Source organism: Acinonyx jubatus, chromosome C2 (genome assembly GCF_027475565.1).
Source record: "Acinonyx jubatus isolate Ajub_Pintada_27869175 chromosome C2, VMU_Ajub_asm_v1.0, whole genome shotgun sequence".
In the NCBI taxonomy this organism is placed as follows: domain Eukaryota; kingdom Metazoa; phylum Chordata; class Mammalia; order Carnivora; family Felidae; genus Acinonyx; species Acinonyx jubatus.
Window position 1 is genome coordinate 49,906,465 of NC_069384.1, and position 19,982 is coordinate 49,926,446.

Consider the following 19,982-nt stretch of genomic DNA (forward strand, 5'->3'; position numbering starts at 1 on the left):
AAAATATTAGGAGCAAAATTTTTATCTTCAAACGTTCTTCTAATAACAAAAGTTCCTTTTGTAAGTGACAATTAATACAAAATAGGGGAATTTAGTTTCCCTAAAATGCACATGAAATCAAAAGTAAAATGGAAATAGTATTGGAAAATAGTGGCTATTTAACCATCTCTCTCTGTATCACTTGTTTCTCCTAACAGAGTACTTGTTTTATTGGTTTGTTTTTTGGAAATAATATTGAAGAAATTTTTGTCCTCTTTGCAAATGAGGTTAACCCCCTGAGGTTAAAATATACTTTCTATCAGTAGAAAGCTGGTACATGTGAAATGTATACAAAGAATGAAAAACATTAACTGACAAAGAACGAATGAATGAAACCAGGCAAAATAACATGTAATATGAAGACTATGGCATCTCATTCACTGAAAAACCTGATGGTGACTTGAAGAATCCAATCCAAGTGGCTCTGCCAATTAAAAAAAAGAAAAAGAAAAAGATTGCCAGTCCATCAATTATGCTGGACTGAGGTGAACTTCCTGATGGAAAATGTGCTTGTTTGGGTATTAACTAGACCTTCTATGTAGAACTGTATGTATCGATGTGACTGTTAAGCTTGAATTCCTGGAAATTAGGAATCTATCATTAGGGTCTATGGGTCATTTTGTATCGATAAGGGGACTAGAATTTAAAATTGGGCCAAATAATATATGGCTGTTCCTGAGGCTCTCATTCTTGGCTTTGAAATAAAAAGGAGTTTAAGGGACTAAACAGATGGGCAAATCTGCCAAATGTTTTACAGACTGCTGGGAGATTTATGTATATACAATGCTAGGGCAATTGAGAATTTGTATGTATTTATTTTCTGTAACTATTCAATACAATTTTCCTTAAAATTAGCTCTTTGAAGCACATGCTAGCATCACTGGCATATTCCTGAGCTTCTTTGAAAAAAGTTAACTGACAAGTATCTCTGTATTTATTGATAAGCATTCCAGATGCTTCCTATGCACAGTGATGTTTTAGCACCACTGCTCTAAACTCATTGAATCAGGGGCTTTTCTACAGAACCATTGTTTTAAAAAATTTATAAACAGAGCTCAGCGATTCTATGAGCATGCAACATTATCATGTGATGTGAAGAGTACTGAAATAATTCCTCTCCAAAAGACAGGACTACTATAAATCTACCACAAAACCTGAAACTACATTTTGTAAGATTTACTTCTTCAGATCAAATAAAGCCATCTTTATACAGCTTCTTCTACTAAGCCTTCTGTTAAGTGTAAGTCAATATCAATAAGTTTGATTAAAATAATGTTAACCCTTTACTAAAAGCTTTCATCAAAAATATTTCCCCATAAATAGCACAGAGTAAAGCATCAAGAGAACAAATGTTGTGATGCTTAAGACAGAACACAGTTACACATTTCTACCAATATTATACTTGCAATTTGTCTTTTATTGTAATCATCTATGTGTACACGTATGATCGTACCTAGTGACTAATAAATTCTTGAAGGGCAGGCACCACTTCATTGATCTTCCTAACTCCAGGCTTCAGGGCTTGCTGTACTACTTGACACATGATAATTCATTGTCTGAGTAATAAAACTTTTATAAAAGAATTAAAGCAAAAGCATGGGTTAATTTGGGGGGAAGGTTGAACTACTGGGAGAATAAGGTAGTCTATGTCAAAAAAGAAACCTAAGAAATCCAAGGTAGGATGAAAATAGGAGAGAGGAGAGAATGCATTTAGGTTTCTTTGCAATTCTGTCAGAAGTCAGTACTTCTTTCAAAAGTATGCTTCTGCCTCTGAACCTCATTATTTTAAATAAATACATAAAACTTGTGTGTGTATACATGCATATACATGTATATGCATTATGCTGTATGCACAATAGCATATGATGTGTGTGTATGCTATTGATAACTGCATGCTTTTCCTCTGTATTAAATGTTATGATTGCTTAAGCAGTGATGGCTTTTTAAAACATGCACGTATTTCATTTTATAAATAAATTATTTATGTATAAGCCATTCACAGTTTATTAATGTTTACAAAACACCAAGGTAAAACTAAAGAATTTGGAACTAAATAAGTTATATTTTAAAACATCACACAGACTCTTTAAGAATTGACTAGAAATCATTAAACGAGTTTTATAGTCTAAGACCTACCATTTACTTATAAGAGCTTATATTGGTGAACAATTTTATGGCCATGACCATACTAGTTGCCTAACTGAATCCACAGACTTATTATGAAGTTGGAAAGAAGCAATGTGTATGAAAACATTTTGCATAAATAAAAAAGCGTGTGTGTATGTGTGTGTGAGAGAGAGAGAGAGAGAGAGAGAGAGAGAGAGAAAATCGATGTCAAATATTAACATTACAGCCATAGGTTTCCTTTGGGCTCTTAAGAAAAGTCCTTGAGTAGCATCCAAATTTGACATTCAGTCTTTTTTCACCTATTTTCTAGGTTTTGTCATACTAGTAGTCATACTAGTAGCCTGAACAAGTGATATAAGATCCAAACAATAAAAGAATCAGGCATTAGACTTAAGGTTTGTTAATCATATCTGTTCACGGTTATTTGCAACTGGCTTTGTCCCAATCCTGTTTTTAAACCTCTGAAAAAGTGCCAATCACTCTTTTAAGTTCAAATCATTTAATTTGTTAAGTGGTAGGGAGAAAACAAGAATTAAATGCTACAGAATTCAAATGTTGTTATAAAATCCTGAAAGTCTAATTCTGATAACATAAGCATAATCCTGTCTCTACTTTCACTGATATAGTAAGACCACGACTGCTATTACTAAAATTTTTACATACTTATTGATCCTTGTGTTAGGCTGAAAAATGACCTCCCCAAAGGACAAAAGGATCCTATGCTCTACTTTCCAGAATCTGTGAATGTTACAGATTAATTTAAAATCTTGAGATGGAGAGATTGTGCTTGATTATCCAGGTAGGCCAATGTAATCACAAGGTCCATATAAGAAAGATGTAGGAAAGTCATGGTCAGAAGAGGAGATTGGTGCTTTTTTAAGAGTTCAGCTTTTACAGATTCCATATGTAAGTGATATCATACAATATTTATCTTTCTATGTCTGACTCATCTCACTTAGCATAATGCCCCCGAGGTCCATCCATGTTGTTGCAAATGGCAAGATTTCTTTATTTCTTATTGTTGAATAATATTCCATAATTGGTGTGTGTGTGTCTGTGCGTATGGGACCATATACATACATTTATATATGTAAAAAACATTGTAAATATATAAGAAATATTTTGAATAACCCTGCAATGGACACAGGTGTGTAGACATCAAGATCTTGATTTCAATTCTTCTTGATATATACCCAGGATGGGGATTGCTGCTAATGCTATGGTGGTACTGGTAATATGTAAATGTATCAAATCAATGTATTATAAACCTTAAACTTACACAATGTTATCTCAAAAAGAAAAAGCAGATATTGGAATAATTCAATTTCTCACTGCAGGGGTGTGTGTGTGTGGGGGGGTCACAAACCAAGGAATTTGAGCGGCCTCTAAAAGCTAAAGAAAGCAAGGAAATGGATCCTCCCCTAGAAGCTTCAGAAGCAGTGCAGCCTGGTTAACACCTTGATTTTAGAGCTTCTGAGTTCCAGAACTGTAGCACAATGAACTGGGGTCACTTTAAGCCACTATATTTGTGGTTGTGTGATAGAGCAACAATAGAAAACTAAAACAGTCATAAAATACAGCCATAACCTAATTTCTATTGAAGAAGAAAAATGTAAGTAAGCAGTGGTTAAGAGTTTAGTCTATGGAATCAGAATGCCTGTATTTAAATCCCCTTTCTATCACTTACTAGATGTGTTACTTTAGCAAATGTTTGCTTGCACAGGAGGAATAATAATAGTGCCTACCTCATAAGATTTTTTAGATTAAATGAGCTAATAAATTTAAAGTTTTCATAAGATCCAAATCATCATTAATCATTTTATTATTATCTTTATTAAAGTTATGTTTCTCATTTACTTATTATGTAAATGAAAATATCTAAGTTTGTGCTCTGGCGTGGCCATTTGATGGAGAAAGTATCAAAACGTATTTTACCAAATCTTTGCTTTTTGGAATCCACAATCATGAGAGAGAGGTAGAAATTACTGCACTGCAGGATGGAAAATTGTGGATGTCATAAATGTTTTTCTTTCTTCTCAATACCCTGCTTCTGAGTCTAGCAAGTTTGATAAATGGTATGTTGTGTATCTGCCCTTGACTATGGAAGCATCTCAACTGTAGTGTAATTTTGACCCAATTATATACGTAAAATTCCTGTTAATTAGAAAAATAAATGTTATTTTGGAAGAAATAAAAGGCATTTGATTTTGCTATGTGTTGGATTGCCGTCCGTTACTCTTTCCACTATATGGTAAGTTACAATCTCTAACCATCCATCATCACACAAAATTGTCAGATATGGAGTCATTTCAGTTCTACTGCTTAGTTAAAAGCAAAACAAAACAACCAACAACAATTATGTTTTATACCTGGTGACAAACCACCTCTTCTGGTAATAGCTCTCATATTTTTTTAGAATTATGAAGTGACAGCTCAGGACTGTACATAAAGTGTCAGACAAAAAAAAACAATAATAACAATATGATCCATGTAGCAATTTTCCTCTAAAATCAACCTTCATAATGCTATGATGGGTTAAACAGGTACCATTGTCAGATGTCATCTATAAGAGGAGGAACATTCAAAGATGCATGATCCACAGTAAAAAAAAAAATGAGAGAAAAACATCATTACCATCTAAAAAAAATTTAATGTGCACATTTTGTTGCTTTGATTTGTTTTGCATTCAGTGTTATACTTCTTAGGGACCAAAACAAAAAGTGGTTTCTGGTACCTTCACCCAGGCAAGATGCTGGACTATGTGTGCTGATCTCCATTAGCCAGCAATCTACATAAACATCATAGTTACACAGATTAACTTAGTATTTTCTCTATCTTTCTGGAGACACTGCCTATAAGAATCTATGTATAAAACTATTATTTTGTTTGAAATTAATGGAACAGCATGAATTAGAAATAACAAAATAAACCAAAATGTTAAGATCACCACATAAAATGGGAAAACTCGGGAATTCTAGATATTTCAACTTGTGTCTTTGGCTATGTAAAATTCAAAGACAAATGCTCACATAAATTTGTACACTTATTTTTCCAACAAATACTCTTAATTTATAAATGCATGTATGTTGTTGTATCTATTTAAAAGATAAAATTATGTCACTACCATGCATAATCGTTAACATTTGATATTTATTAAATATCATTTGAATAATTCAGACGATAAAACTATTTTAAATGTCAATATTAGCAACAAAAAGTTACATTCTCCTAAGAGTACAATTTGTGACCAATTTACCTATTTTTTTCCAATGTATCTATTTTAAGGAACTTATTGCATTATAACCTTCCCTGAACTTCTAGATCTTGGTAATGATTTTTCAGACAACATTAAATTCATTCTTATAATATATTCTCCTTTTTTTTCAGGTAAATGACAGAGGATAAGACCCTGGCCCAAAATGAAAACATTTTTCATAAGGAATCATACGGTACAATGCTATATACCAAATTTAGGCTGAATATGGTGGGTTTCTCGGACACATATGTATCCAGGGAGCAGATTTTGACAACTCAAAGTCATATATTGACAAACCATGGATAAAACATTGCCTTCTAAAGTTTAGTACTTTTGAGTTAAAACAATACAGATATGTGCTAGAATCTTGTAATATTGGTGTGTTTTTAGTTGCAAATCACGGAAGCTGGCTATAAATTATCTACAACAAAAGAAGTATTTAAAAAGGATTTTGGTAGAATGCACAATGGGTTTTAAGAATGCAAAATTGGATATTTAAGGTAGGAGATCCTGGATCCTTAAATATCCAATTTTAATTGGACAAGAAATTCTGGATGGCAATGGCATTAGTCTTATAGTAGGAGGCATGAAGTCTGACAGCCTCTTCTAGAATGAAATGGAATTGAGTGTGTTTATATCCTTTTGTGGCATGCTCAAGTTTCTGATTCTAACTGACCTTGGTTGAATCAAGAGCTCAAACCTTGCTATGGGCAGAACAGTGTGCATAGTTAAGAGTCTCACTATACTGTATAGAAGAGAAAGGAAATTTGTACATGATTAGGAGGGAGGAACGCTGCTAACAAATAATCCCCCCCCCCAAATCCAACTGTGTGTTACAGGTTTATTCTCATATTTTGACAATCTTTAAAGTTTCATGGCTAAGAATTAGGAAACTCAAATATTTCCTTATTTATTAAAGTCTCATCAATGCTATATATATAGCAGGAAATGGAGTCACTGGTGTGGGTGGGGGTGGGATATGAGTAAAAGAAGCATTTTTAAAGAATAAATTTATCTGAAAACATACAATTTTAATAAGTTCTCTTTAGGCTGGGTTGATAATTAATTCTGAACTTTTTTATCAAGCAAGAAGCTGGAAATAAATCAAGCCTCCTATATTATGCCCCAGACACCTGCCATCCTCAGTTGTGATAGATGCATATTAAATTGTTTGAATTTTTACTTAAATGCAGTTTAATACAGAATTTAAATTATATAAAATAGAAAATAGCTCTAATTGCATAATGCATTATCTTAGCGAATAAATAATATATAATTCACTGTATCTATAAGTGACACCAACAGAACGTTAATAAATTTAATTGTACTACTCCCACCCATCAGTAATTCTATAATCACTTGAAGTCTAACTCTTCATGAGGTGAAATTATTTTAAACTTTTCATATGGTGACAAACACAGACCTTTTTATTCTCCATTTACAAAATGACATCTGTTCTATTTCCATTTTACTTTTTCAGAATGAGGTTACTTTAGTATTTTATTTCTTATTTTGTCAGATAGCTTTGCCAAAGATGGTGAAAATGCAGTCCCTGAAGACCAAAAATTACAGAAATGTAGACATAATGCTTTACATATGGTAGTTATGTACTTAACATTTTATATTAAGTTATTTTAGACATCTATTTCCCTTTATATTTTTTAACTCAACCAAACATAAGTTTAAGCAAAAAAAGAATCAAGCCACTTAGCAAGTAGAAAACTATTATTTTAAATGGCAGTAACAATATAGTATTATTAATATAAATCAGTCTGCTCAACTGATCAGCTGAATACACAGTCTGTAACTCTTTTATTCAGTAACAACAAAACAAAAGGAAAAAAACAAAAACAAAAGTAAAACTCTGATCAGAGATATGTTGCTATTGTTATCTGATTACCTCATCATCCTCTCCTTCACATTATCTGCTTTCTCTTAACTGATATGCAATGTCCATGCAGACACCACACAGGTACACATCTGTACACACACACACACACACACACACACACACACACACACACACACTGGAGTGTGAGGTTTGATGGTGTAGATTCTGATGTCAGACTCACCTGGGTTTAGAGCTAGCTCTATCCTTTACAAAGCGTGCAACCTCAACTAAGTTACTTCTCTAAATCTTGGTATCTTCATTTAAAAAACAAAGAAAGGCACGATGCATATTCTCAATAAGTGCAAAGTGCTCATATTGCAGTAATTGTTATTGTTGGTACCGCGCTGTGATATTAATATGTGTCCATGGTTTATCCTCTGTATTCAAAAAGTTTATTCCTGGGGCGCCTGGGTGGCGCAGTCGGTTAAGCATCCGACTTCAGCCAGGTCACGATCTCGTGGTCCGGGAGTTCGAGCCCCGCGTCAGGCTCTGGGCTGATGGCTCAGAGCCTGGAGCCTGTTTCCGATTCTGTGTCTCCCTCTCTCTCTGCCCCTCCCCCGTTCATGCTCTGTCTCTCTCTGTCCCAAAAATAAATAAACGTTGAAAAAAAAATTAAAAAAAAAAGTTTATTCCTAATCATAATCAGATACAAACATCTTGTTGGGAGATCATTCCTGGGACATAGCACATACAAGAAAAAGTAATTATAAAGACTAAGATGAATCATAACTTTGATAAATCTTGAGACAATTCTGTCATTAGAGCTACATGTTTCTTTTTCACTTTAATCTTTACTTACTTGCTTAGTTATTACAGAAATCAGAATATGAGAAGAGACTCAACAGTATTACTCATGACTCCTGAGGAATTTTAACAAATAGGGTTAGATGAATCAAAGCCCACAACACTTTTTGCTATATTATTACAATATATTATTTTCATTCATTTGTGTATTATTTACCACTGCAATTAATTTAGACTAAAGTTTAATTTATTAATATTTTAATCAACAGGATCTTAGAAAGATACAATGTTATATCAAGAAATTACCTAGCTTTAAACTGTGACCTTACTTCCAGTTTCCCTCCATTTCTTTATGAAAATGCCTAATGTCTGACTGCAAGTTAGACAACACAAGAGTCAGCATTTAAATAACAAATGTCAGTCCCTTCTACCTCTGACTTGAAGAATATTCCCTGTAGAAGAGGAGACTGCACATGTGCATATCTGAGCTAACGGCACAAAAACTTGCCTCTGTTCTGGTCTCAAGCCTTCAGGTTTAGGCTCCAGGCTAGAACATTTTTAATTCTCGCTCTTTTTTATAAAAAATGAAAAAATAATCTTAAGCAAGAGTAGTTTAGGAGAAGAAACACAACTAGAAATCAGAAAGTCTGGTCTAGCCCTGAATCATGTTCAATCTATCTTGGTAACTATGAGCAAATAAAACTTAGCCTGTATGTAAAATGAGAAAGTTTGGTTAAACTATTTCTAAGCATCACTCCAGTGTTAATGTTTCTGGGGGAAAAAAATCCATCACCATGTGTTATGTTAATCTAATTAATATTTTTCATAACACACACATGGACACCATACACAGTCTACATGTACATTTATATGTATACTTATAGATACACACCCTTTCTCAATCTCTCTCTCTCTCTTCCATAGCCAAATATGGAAACCCAATACTCCAATAATCTTACTCTTATTAAACAAAAGATAAATCTAAAAGGATTTGTCATCAGATCAGGAGGATTCTGTGGAAGATTTATCTCCCTGGGGAAATATACATGCCAATGATAGAATTCTAGGTTTGACTTTGTATGGTGATAAAATGTCTATTTGTTTTTTGCTAGTAAAAGAAAAATGGAGTAGAGATCATTTATCATCCCGTGGAATGAAAAGTGCTCAGCGAATGCTTAAGTAAAATCCCTCCTCCCCATTTAAGATACAAGTTCTCCTAAACCCACAGCTACTTTTATTATTGATTTTTATCTTCCTTGCCCTCAAGAAATAACAAGAAACATGTGCAATTCTAGCCAGGGGGAAAATACAAGAAAAAAAGTAACATCAGCAATCTATCCTACTCTGGTGAAAAGATTGACTTGATGACCTAATTGGCCCTTCCTGACACTAATTTGTATGGCTGACAGTTAAAACACCTTGTGCTAGGTGGAAACCAAATTGAGCACTATAGTAGAGACAGAAACACCAGCCAAATTGAAAGGTAAATTAGATGTGCTTGTCTGAGTCTGAATTTGCCAGGATTTTTTATTGTATCTCTATGGCAATGTGTAATTCCATCCACAAGAAGGTAAAGGGGAAGTTAGAAGAGCCATCAGGAGAGGAAATAAAGTAAATTCTTATTGATGTTCAAAGGAAATAAATACCCCATTAGTCTGCCTCTTAGATGCTAAACCATGAGATGTCTACTACACAGGTAGATAATTTCTGGGTTATTTGAGCAAGGTAAACTTTCGTGATCATTCTACCAAACTCATAGCAGAAATATATTGAACAGTGGACACCTCACCTTAAATAGCTAACCTGACCAACATGGCTAAAAGATGCCTACTTGCATACCCAGTAGCTGGAAATTCAGATATTGAATTGAAAATGCCAAACTCACAACCCAAACTATAATAGCAGACTTTTGCTCTACTTGTGGATTAGGTGGAGAGGATCTGAAGCTGTGTTCCCCTTTTTATTTCACTCTCCTAGGTGCAAAGGAGTAGAAGTTTGAGTGAACTATGTCATTGTTTTAAATGCATAAAAATAATAGAAATATCCAATATTAGTTATCTTCTACATTTACATATATTGCCTCATTTCATTCACACAAGAACCTGCAGAGGAAGGTACTAGTAATATCCCCCTTTTACAGATGAGGAGACGGTGTTTTCAAATCTGAGTCTACTTGGGGTGCCTGGGTGGCTCAGTCAGTTGAGCATCTGACTTTGGCTCAGGTCATGATCTCATGATTTGTGAGTTCGAGCCCCACATCAGGCCTGGTGCTGTCAGAGCCCACTTCGGATCCTCTGTCCCCCTCTCTCTCTCTGCCCCTACACCACTCAAACTCGCAAAAATAAAGATAAATTTTTAAAAAATCCGAGTCTACTCAACTAGTAAGTAGTATAGACAGTTTTAAAGCCCAGGCATTTTGTATCTAGAATCTGTCATTTTAAGTATTCTACTATTTTGGCAGAATAGGATTGTAATTTATACAAGGATTATACATTAATACTCTCAATTGCAGAATATTTTAGACAATAACTGCTATTATATTAAAGATGACTTTGGTAACTTAATTAGAATTCCATTAACCACAATTTTGTTTCTGCATACCAGCCCAGTTATAGCTCCATGTTTCTACTGAGATTAAAAATCAGATTAATTAATATTTTGTTGACAAGAACAGGATCTGTGTTATAAACCACAAGGAGCTGAAAGAGACTATTAAATAAAGCAAACAATGAGAATAAAACACGCAGATAAAAACAGCCTACCTTTCCTGTGGTAGGTGAGATTCAATAGGCATATAAAAGGAAGAAGGGCCAGGCTTACCCATTTAGATAGATAAAGACCATTTTCAGACCTGAGAAGGATATGGGAAAAAAATTGAAGAAACTTAGGAAGTAGAAGCTAGACAGGTTTCTATTTTTTTCCTAACAACTTTTGCCATTATTTTATTTTCTTTCCACTTAAAACATTAACAATATGGAATTGTCTATACTCATTTGTTTTCCTAGTAGGATAATGAAGATATCACTAGATTAAAAAGTTCTTCTCTTAAAAAAGTAAAATCTGAGGCATCTCAAAAATGCTCAAATTTGACTTGTTATCAAATCCATCAGGAATATTCTTTAATAGAGTTTACCAAACTTTAGTCATTAATAAATTCCACAAGCTAATAGCATCAGTGACATGCCCTGCAAATTTTATAACAAAAAGCTATCAGGCACTGGACAAGGGAAAATAACTTCGTCATCTATGCTTCACACTGTCAAAGGAAATGCTTCAGATGCAAACCTCGGGGTTTGCATCCCTATCTGAACAATACTGGCTGGATGAATTGCAAATTTGCATAACAGTTCTAGATAGAACTCGAAAATAAATGAGTTAAAGTGTATTAATTCAGTTTCTACCCATTCGAAATTCAAAATGTGTACAATGTTCAATGACTACAATTTAAAAATATAAAAGGAAATGAAGAAAACATTGCCACAACTAATATCAATTCATAAGCATTCAACTTTGGCAATCAACCTTACACATAAACTAATAATATCAGTATATGAAGAACGACACTCATGTTTCGGTAGGGATGGTACTTTTGCACAGGTCTAGTGAACCTGTAACATTTAATGAATACATGCAGTATGTGTACAGAATGTGAAAGCTATAAAAGTGGAAAAGAATGAATGTAGACGGTCTCTTCACTTATGGAAGTTATAGTAAGACATGTCTTCATAATAAGATATTGATGAAAATATAACCCAAGTGTCCTGAAAAAATCTCCTTGTCAACTCTGCGAAGCTAAGGGGAGTTCATCAAATAAGCCGACTCATTCTGTCTAATTTGAGCCACTATACTATAAAGTATACCTTCAGCATGTAGGCTCCCCAAGGTCAAGGCTTTGGTGCCTCACTTTGGGCTAAATTCTCTGTTGCCAGAAAAAAAAATTCTCTGTCTCTGTCTCTAGATGTCAGATTCATATTCTCTCTCATTCTCTGTCTCCATCTCTCTATGTCTCTCTGTCTCTCTCTCTGTTTAAAGATGAATGAGAAGGCAGGCAAACAAATTTACACAGATTGAGGCTTTCTCAAAGGAGAAAGAAGCACATTTTTACCAATTCAGTCTGAGGCAGAGTGAGTCAGAGTAGATTTCTAGTATAACGAACCATTTTGCTCTCAGCTTAGACTCAGTCTCTATGTTGCAGAACCGAGCATCTCACTTTAATATTATACCACTTTATATTGCTTTGTGTTTATCTGAACTAAGACAGTGGTTTCCCAGAATGATATATATAGTTTGCTTTAAGTTTAGCTACATAATGGTACGCATTCTGTAAGAATCAAATACGTCTCTACACCAAAACTGAGAGTCTTCCAGACAAGGGAAACGTAATTTTAAGCTTTTACTTAAAATATATAATACTGGAAAGATCATTGTTTCCCAACTGTACACAGCTACATAAAAAGCTGGATGGTGTACAAACCAAAACTTCTTGAACTCAGGGTAACAAAATAACCAAAAGTCTACAGAAAGACAGGGTCTTCCTAAGAGAGATAGGACACAGTACTTACTTACCTGGGGTGGATGCAATAAGCCGACAATCAAGAAAAAAAGAGTTCTGCTAATATTTAAATAATTTGTTAAATATTGAACATGGGCCAGTGCAAGAGTATATGAACCCCTAAGTGATAAGAAATACATTAAAACAATTTATGTCCATTTGTAAAATTTCTCCTCAGACCTTGAGATGTGATCATGAGAAAAGCTGGCATCAAAGTAATAGGAGAGCCCTCATGATGTGGGCCAAGGGAGGAGGACTTTCATGCAGGACAGGTATAAAGTCCCATTCAACACAGAAATACAATTCTAGAGATTCCCAGTCAAAAAGCCAGAAAATAAACAAACAAATAAACAAAAAAAGGAGTTACCTGACCCAGCAATTTCAAAATCCAGCTGGGAAAACATTAGGTTTCAAGGCCTGGGAATAATACTCTGTGCTTTAAGGTTACACCCACTGTGCTTATTGCTTTGTTCTTGGAATCATCCATTCTTTTCATGAAGGATAGCATGCTCTTGCAGCTTAGTAATCGTATTATCTTGCTTCATGCCTGTAGAATTTTGGGAGTCTCACAATCTTCAGTGTCCCCCTTAGTTCCTCTTAGTACAAATTGACGGTATTTCTGCTCGTCCAAAACTTGCAAATACCTTGTGCATATCCCATGTATGTCACATGGATTCATTATGTTAGACAAAAGGTTCTTCCATAGATCTTTCCTGATAATCCCATATCTATTTCTAGCTTCTACTGAGATGGCTAAGGGGACCTACATGTCACACATCTAATCTCACAAAGTTTTCTGTGCGATGAATACACTGTCTTTTTAATCCTTCTGAAGCATTACAAAATGATTGCTAGCCACACCTTTGTTCTCTCTCCAGAGAATCCTCTCTTGGCAGTAAATTAATTTTGATAGGTTTTACAATGTAGATAGCCTGAGGATTTCCCAAATCATCATGTCCTGGTTCTTTTTTGCTTAGAAGTTTTTCCCTCAATTTATCTCCTTACCCTCTGTATTTTACAACAGGCAGCAATAAGAAATCAGACCACACCCTCGATAGATTGTTTGCAAATCAGTGGGGCGGAAACCTCACTTGCAGGAGGAACTTGAACACAACCTCTGACCGAACAGAAAATAGGCTTCTCTGACCCACAGGTGATTCCTAGGAATCCCAACTTGTGAGTACTATCACAGTCATCCCTGACAGTTTGGAATAGTATATACATGACGAAGTCTGTGCCTTTTCAGAAGGAGTCAGAGAAAGAAGTTCCAGGATAGAACTTCCTGTCTATATGCGGGACAAAAATCAATAAAGACAACAACCTACAAAAAAAAAAGGAAAAGCAGTGTTTCTCTTCAATGTTTTAGTGTAAAGAAGGCATTCAACTTTTCTATAATCCTTGCGTCCAACTGTAATTGGTCTTGTAAATATAATGAAAGATCCAGGAAATATAATGCTAAATGCATATATTGAATTCATTTATCCTTTTCTAAATCAACAGCTAACACATATAACCATGGGTAACAGTTCATGAGAGGTTATCAGGACCACAGAGATTATGTCACTCTTTCAAAGAATATAACTTAAAGTCATTCCAGTGAATACTTAACTGGTGCACTAGTTCTGGTATCTGAGTCCCCGATATCACTTTAGATCACTGATAAAACAAGTATATATACTTCAACCTTTGGTATTCTTTGACTATTAAATGTAATTATCTCATCAGGTATTTTCAAGTTGTCTTTGTTGTTGTGTTATTTTTTTCCCTAATTAGTTTTTTTTCATGTTTCATACTGTTTTTCATCTGGTAATATAGTGCGAGTTTTCACACTTTTATGGCATTCATCACCATGTAAAGGGCTTGATTTTCTCATTAGTCATCTTTCATGTTTTTGTATGCTTTTATTGACTTTTGCTTTAAAACATTCCTTTCAACATTCTTTAACCAGAATTCCTATTTTGTTGACATGATTGTTACCTAATAAATAGTTTATTTTTCCTAATACTAAGGTGTTAAAATCATAATATCATTTCTGATATCACACAGCTTAAATAAAAAATAGGTGGTTTTTTTTTTTTGCCTTATTTTGAATACAGCATACTAAAGTGAAACAGGGCTCATAAAACCCCATGATTTGAACTACTTTTATGAAAGCTTCTGATCAGATTTAAGGGCAGGCATAATCCTAAATATTGCTAGTAATTAGGTAGAAATGATAAATGTAAAAAATTTCTTTGTTGTCTTTTAAAAAAATATTGTAACTTAGAATATTGAAGGATGAGAAAGTGTAGGGCAACAGGAAAGTACAATGGGACATTCCGAAAATTCCTGGTAGCAAATGGCACATTCAGCTTGGCTTCAGACAGCACTCCTGCAGGAAGTGCACAAAGCCTAGAGAACAAGGCCTAGAGATCCCTTACCCTTCCTCCCCCTTCTCAACAGTCTTTCTGAAAGAAGACCAAATGGATAGTTTTCAATGTATCCCTTCTCTCTATATTTCTGTTTGCAAATAACTGGGCATTCTTAAATATTTTCCCCATGATGATATTAGCAATATCATAGATACTGATATGATAGAGCAATGATATTAGCAACAAGCATAAGGATACAGCATAAAGTACAAAACCATTTCAGTTTGCTCAGGTTTGAAGATGTTCCCAGGATGCAGATCTTCAGTGCTAAAACTGAGGAAGTCCTAGGCATTTCCCCATGAATTAGGAAGAATTTGTTATGCTCAATCCAATACCATGTTAAAGGTGACCTCAGGACTGGGTGCGTGCTGTGTCCCAGATCTCAGCACCAAAAGATGATATGTGTCAGATAAGGCCATCAGAAAATTCTCAGAAGCAACATACCCAAGTATCCTTAGGGATTAATATAAATGGGTTAAACTGCATAAAATATTTAGATTCTGTCAAAACCAAACAAAATTCTGCACTCTTATTTTAATAATCAGTTAAAAGTTCTTGGTAAATCACTTGTTCTTCATCACTAGATTAAGGAATCTAGCCCCTCCCACATCTTCTAAAAGCCTTCACGTGGTGTACTGTGAAGCATCATGGTCATGATTAGTGGATGTGGATCAGTGCAACTTTGGAGGCAGACACTGAGAGTTTGGATGCTAGCTGCAAAAACCAGTATCTGGGAGGTATGGGAAGTCGCATAACCTCCTTGTGCCAATTTCTTAAGTTTTAGTCATGCCTGTTTCATAGCAATGTTGCAAGAGGTTAAAGCATTAATACATGCAAAGAATTTAGAACTTTCCTGATTCATACTATGAAAGAAGTAAAAGTGTTATTTACTTCCCTATCCTGTCACTCATCACTTAACAAATATCTATCAACATACATGGCATGCCTTTTTTTTTTTAAATCTCCAATACCTAGAAAAACACCTGGAACTTAGAGTTGATAGCTACTTATTAAATGAATGAGTAATGGGGTGTTGGTTAAATGATGAAATTTAACCAAGTCTCCTCAGCCTATCATGATATACAGCCTGAAATGTCACTCTAAAGAATGTCACTCTAACTAACACGTGACAAATAGTGTTGATTTAAACAGATTCCCTTTAACTATTTCCCAAAGAAATAGACTTTAGGATGGCCGGTGGAAAGGATGTGACTAGTAATACTTTGCTAGAATATTAAGCTATTGTACTGATGGACATGGATTCTGGGAGCCCAAGACCTGATGTCCCCGTCAGGACTGAAGATATATTCCCCCAGGTGCCAGTTGTCAAGCTCCTTCGGGAGCTGCCCTTGCTTAAGAAACTCCCCTCCACCCCCCGCCCCGCCTTACAAAACTTATGCTTCATTCTTGAGACAACCTTCTAGTGACTGATACACATGGAGGTATAAACACCAGCCTCATTGCCTCAAGTCAGGAGAATTCTAAAGGGCCATCTCAGCTTCAGAGTTTACACAGGACTGGTCAGGGTTTGTGGTGAAGTACAGATCCCAAAATCTCTCTGCCCATTCTTTATTTCTTCTCTTCTCTTTCAGTACATTCCTTTCAACCAAAAGGAGTTGTGAGGCTTAAATGGGACAGCTTAGGAAAAATTATTAAATAATGTTTCTGCACATGGTAACTACTCAGTAAACATCAGAAATTTTCATTTCTATTATTGGAGAAAAACACTTATTCTATATAAGAATCCATGTAGCTTTCCTCTTTGAAGGCTGATACATCTAGCATCTGAAAGTTTCTATCAGGAGACTTACTCTTTATATTGAGCAATCCTGCTAAAAATCTTCAGGCAATGCTTTCTGAGTCAAAATCTCTTTCTCTGCAATAACATTTACCCATTTTCTTCTATAATTACCTAAGATAAACATAATCTTTTAACAGCTTTTCGCATTGTGTCTTGGATAAAGAGAAACTTTTCTTATTACCTCTAAATTACTATATACATCCCTAAAACACATTACAGTTGCTTTGGTGTTTATTTGTTTTCTTTTGTTTGGGGCTCCCCAAGTGATCATGACTAATTCTCTCCTTTGCTTGCTGGTAGTAGACTGGAGAAAGAATCTCCTCAGGGGAAAATATATCTCTTTTTCTTATATCCCTTGCATTCCTAGTATATATAGTGACAAATCTGCAGAGTCAGTATTAGTCTCTATTCCAGCAGAATGAAAAGACCTTATTAAAGATATTAGTTATAAAGAGTAGATCGTCTAATACTTTAGTCAAGATCTTTTTTGTTACCACAGATGGAATATATGAACTTCTTCCTTTTGGATTTGAGTGGCAACTTAAAATGCAGTGAGCTGAGAAAGTGAGACAGGAAAGTATGTAACGAACAAGGAGGGCCTCTTATTCTTGTGGCTACACCTTTTTGAAGAGACAATTTCTCAGGACCACAATGATATGGATGAGGCAAAAATTTCTATTGGACAGGATGCTCTAATGCTTCAGACAGATGGGCACTCTTCTTTTTTGTTTCCCCCATGTAATTCCAACTTGCTCCCACATGCCTTCATTATTATAGTACTCCCACCCTGAATAGCATAAGAAATTAAAAGAAAAAAAACTGATATCCTGATAATGATAATGTTGCAATTTTCTCACAATACTTTTATTCTTTTAAATCTCCACTAGGGCAATATAATATATTAAAGAGTAAAACTTAATGCAGTAGTATATAGGACATTCTGTGAAAATATTGCCTTTTAGGGACCTTTAACTTGTAATATTAGGTTTTTATGGAAGTTTGCAAGGGACAATGGCATATACCAACACCTAAAGCACATAAACACATACTCTTCATAAACAGAACTGAGCTTAGGAATAAGCTTAGGAATAAGCTTAGGAATTCCCTGAGCTTGCACCCAGGGGTTAATAAGACATATAGGAACAGAAAACCCCAGGATGGAAGCATCCAAAATTAGGTAAACAAGATTAGGTATTCGGGACAGAAATGCCCCCTGACTTAGTACAAGAGCAGAAAGGTGCTTTTGCAGGAAGGAAGGCCCAAAACAGGTAACAGGTAAACAGGGCTATAGACAGAAGCAGAATGAACTTGCCTGGAGCAGACCTAATTACCAAAAGAAAGGTGCCTTGTTGACCCTGAGGTAGAAAGCTCTGTCTTTCTTGTCCACTAAGCAAGTTTAGGTAAACAGATGTGGTGTCTCCTGCCTGCCATAAACAACCATCTGCCCTGTGTCAGGACTTTGTTTTGTATTGACCCAAACCGCTAATACCCTAATACCGCATATCTTCAAAACCCCCTTTCCCTCACACCCATGAATTAATGTTCAAGGTTTCATTGTCTCTTTCTGCATGTCCATCACGCCTGTAAGCCTTCTGATCCTAATAAAAACAGAACAAGGACCCTTACTAGGGGCTCTTTTCTCCTCCTGGACATTAGCCTCTCTCACATTTTAATCCTGTGTCCGTTCTCTTGCTGGACAAGAGAGAACTCCAGACCCAGAGTCTACAACACAGAACCACATAATCACTGCTTCTTTGGCTGAGCAGATCACAAATACAATAATGAGTTGACGCTGCGTTTGTCAGAGAAAAGTTGATGTGGTGTATGGATCTACTCTGTCACAATGATAGCTGGCGGGTGCACCCTACCATTTAATGAGCTAGAGTAGAATTATTGCTTAGTGCAAACAAACTACCTGAGACCAAAGGGAAATAAAATTTAAAACAAAAGATAATGGAGAAAAGTAAATCACCATTGCTTATTATTTTTCATTTCCTTTTTTCTTTAAATGGCTGCTTTAACTTGGCTCAAAATACATGGCACTTGTTTTCTGTGCCTTTGTCACAGGGACTGACAGTTTGCTTAGAGCAAGGGTATCAAGGCCGAGTTACTGAAAAGTAATATTTTATGATTCAGAAAGAACAAGTATGATGTTTAACATATATTCCCAATTTCATACCTTGTATGAATTTTTGGAAATCAGTAAGCACCTCATGTCTCTGCTTTGACATTTTTTTAAATGCAGCCTGCAAACTACATGTCTCCTGAACATTGTGGGAGTGGAGTCTGGTATAATTAGTGCTCAGTAGTAAAGAGTAACACAAATTTGAAAAAATCTCTGACCACCAGCACATGTAAAGCTTATACTATCATAAGTCATAAGGTACCATTCTAAACTGCTATTATGTGCTAAGAACACCAAATACTGTTCTTTTACCAGCATCTCTGGTACAGTGTCACCTTGATTTCTTTTTTTTTTTTTCATTACTCTAGACCTTCCTCATGTTGCCATGCATAAAATATCTACTAAAGGACCAATGTTAGCAGGAATGGTTTCACAAATGCTGTTGCTATATATGTTTACTAGGGACTTAAAAAAAAACCCTACATATTTTAGGATTATTCTCTGTGCCCAACTGGAGAATTGATTCCAAAAAAGGATAAGTTTCACAGGGCTGATTTTTACGGTATGAATTATCAGCATTATGTTTCTTCAAATCCCTGTTGCAGATAAGAAAGGTTTCATGCAAATCTCTGAAAGAAAAGGAAAACCTATACATACTCCTAGAAATAAGTGATAAGGGCAAGTATTTAATATGACTCCATCGAAAGCAAGTTACACGGTCAGGGGGTTCAGAGCACTCTATTAAGGATTTAGGAAAAAGTACACTCTATTTTATAAAGAACACATACACAAACACAGTCACACACACAAACACACAAGTCTGCATGAACAAAATAGCTTGAGAAGCATTTCAAATATATTCCTAGGAATGGTGTATATTTATTAAGATGTTCAGTGGTAGTTAACAAAAAATTCCAGTCATACTAACCTGAATCTCTGTTTTTTAAATGACATTATTGGCACACCTAAATGAAAACTTAACTCACAGATGGATCCAGGGGCTTAAATAATGATATCTGGAGAAATAATCTTTCCC